At 38.8% G+C, this 2,952-nt stretch overlaps 1 pseudogene; it reads left to right on the plus strand.

Moving 5' to 3' along the window:
* Window positions 1-2,018: 2,018 nt before the first annotated feature.
* Window positions 2,019-2,634, plus strand: LOC142460890 (peroxiredoxin-1 pseudogene; annotated as a pseudogene).
* The last annotated feature ends 318 nt before the right edge of the window (window positions 2,635-2,952 follow it).

Consider the following 2,952-nt stretch of genomic DNA (forward strand, 5'->3'; position numbering starts at 1 on the left):
GGAACCCAGGGCAGATGATCCCTTCAGGACCAGTGGTGAGAGTGGTGATACTAGGTGGGTAGAGGAAAGGTGAGGGAAAAAAGGGGCAACAGATCACAAGGATCTACATATAACCTCCTCCCTGGGGGACGGAGGGCCGAGAAGTGGGTGCAGGGCAATGTTGGATGGTGTAAGATATGACAAAATAATAATAATTTATAAATTATCCAGGGGAGAGTATGGAGAGGGAGGGGAAAAATGAGGAGCTGACACCAAGGGCTTAAGTAGAAGCAAATGTTTTGAGAATGATGACAAACAAATGTACAAAAGTGTTTGACACAATGGATGGATGTATGGATTGTGCTAAGAGTTGTATGAGCCCCAATAAAATTATTTTTTTAAAAATAGTGTTACAATTAAAGTAGATGTTCATGTATCTCTTTGTGTTTTGCCTCTTACTTCTTTAGGTTCTATACCGACTGGAGAGTTTGCTAAGTTTTACGGTATTTCTAGTCCCATCTGTTGGGGAAATCATACCACTTTCCACAGAGGTTGTACACTTCTGGAATCCCATCAGCAGCATGTGAGCATTTCAGTCTCTCCACATCCATTTCAGCATTTATTTTCTGCTTTTTGAACTTTGGTACCAGTGTTTGTGTGACATAATATTTCATAATTGTTTTGATTTGTACTTCTCACAAGCATTTCTTCAGATTTGATTGCCACCTGAATGTTATCTTCGGTGAATTATCTATCCTTACCTTCTGCTCATTTTTAATTACCTTGCTTATGTATTTTAATATTATTATTGAATCGTTATAGTTTTACAAAGATTTTAGACATTAGTCCACTATCCCATGTATAATTGCACCCCCTTGCCCCCCACAGTCTGTAGGTCCGGTTTTACTTTTTTGATGAAATCTTGTGATGCATTTAAATGCTTCATGTTGAGAAGGAACCAGTTCTCTGTATTTATTGCCTTGTGTGCGTTTTTTTATAATGTTGGGGAGTGTTTTTATATCTTGTGTTAGGACCATAACATTTGGCCCTATTTTTTTTAATTAATGATCTTTGTAAGTCTATGTTTTATATTTAGGTATTTAATCCATCTTGAGTTCAATTTTGTATGTAGTGTGAGGCATAGGCCCAGTTTTATTTTTTTGCAGATGGAGATCCAATTTTGCCATCACCATTTGTTCAAAGGATTCTCTTTCCCATTTAATATGTTTCAGCTGTGTATCAAATATCAGTTGTTTGTGGTACATGGTTTTCTTTCTGTATTCCCCGTGTGTTTCTGTTGGCTCATGTATCTGTCAATGTGCCCATACCACACTCTCCCGACTGCTCTAACATACTTAGAGATGAGGAGTGAGAGGCCTCATACTTTGTTCTTTTGTTGTGCTGCTTTACCTACACTTGTTATTTTCCCCTTCAACATAAAGCTGGAAATCAGTTTTTCTATTGCTGTGAAGAATGATGTTAGGAAATGATTAAAATTATATTTATATTAGATAATACTAACTATGGACAATAAGTACTCTTGTTCCTGAATATGAAAGACTGTTATATATATAAATATACTATATGTATATATATATATACATATTTATATTTGTTTCTTGTACTGATGTTTTAGAGTTTTCTCTGTAGAAGTCTTTGTTTATTTGAATAGTGTTATTCCTAATTATTTCATGTTTGGATGGTTATTGTAATTTGTATTTTTTTCATAATTTCTTTTGCAGAGTTCTCTTCCTTAGTACACAGAAATTCTATTGATATTTGCATGTGGGCCTTGTAGCCATGTTGGCAAATTATGCATTTAGCTTCAAAAAATTTCTTATTGAACTCTATGGGTTTTCTAGATATAGAATCATATTTCTGCCAACAGACAGAGTTCTACTTCTTTGGCAAACTGGATTCCATTGATTTATTTATGTTTCTTTAATGTCTAATGGCTCCAAAACGTCTAAGACTATATTATATAAGAGTGGTGCGACGCTCTCCCCGGCTGGTGACGACAGGTACTCGCTCCTGTAGGCGCCCCTGCTGTTAACAAGATGTCTTCAGGAACTGCCAAAATTGGGCACCCTGCCCCCAACTTCAAAGCTACTGCTGTTATGCCTGATGGTCAGTTAAAAGATATCAGCCTGACTGACTACAAAGGAAAATACATCATGTTCTTTTTTTACCCTCTTGACTTCACCTGTGTGTGCCCTACGGAGATCATTGCTTTCAGTGACAGGGCAGAAGAATTTAAGAAACTCAACTGCCAAGTGATTGGTGCTTCTGTGGATTCTCACTTCTGCCATCTGGCTTAGATCAACACACCCAAGAAAGAAGGAGGCCTAGGGCCTATGAACATTCCTTTGGTATCAGATGCCAAGCGTACCATTGCTCAGGACTATGGGGTCTTAAAGGTGGATGAAGGCATCTCATTTAGGGGCCTCTTCATCACTGATGATAAAGGAATTCTTAGGCAGATCACTGTAAATGACCTCCCTGTTGGCCGCTCTGTGGATGAGACTCTAGTTCAGGCTTTCCAGTTCACGGATAAGCATGGAGAAGTGTGTCCAGCTGGTTGGAAGCCTGGCAGCAATACTATCAAGCCTGATGTCCAGAAGAGCAGAGAGTATTTCGCCAAGCAGAAGTGAGCACTGGACCATTTCAGCGCTAGGCATCCATGAGTAGCCTTGAGAAAAACAAACAAACCTCTTTTGTATTCTTCGTGTTTCAAACATAAAGCCTTAGACTCTACTGAGAGCATGGTATTTGATAATATGATAGGCATTTTTTGTAGGGGCTGGGGAGGGGCAGTCTTTCTACACCCCAGTGAAAATGACCCTGAGCTGTTTCGGGCAGGGCCTGATATGTATCATGTACTAGTAGTGGGGCATAAGCCCATTGATCTTTTGTAGTTGCATTAAACTTGAACTGAGAAAAAAAAAGAGTGGTGCTACATGCATCCCTGTCTGG

Source organism: Tenrec ecaudatus, chromosome 11, assembly GCF_050624435.1.
Source record: "Tenrec ecaudatus isolate mTenEca1 chromosome 11, mTenEca1.hap1, whole genome shotgun sequence".
NCBI classification, from domain to species: Eukaryota; Metazoa; Chordata; class Mammalia; order Afrosoricida; family Tenrecidae; genus Tenrec; species Tenrec ecaudatus.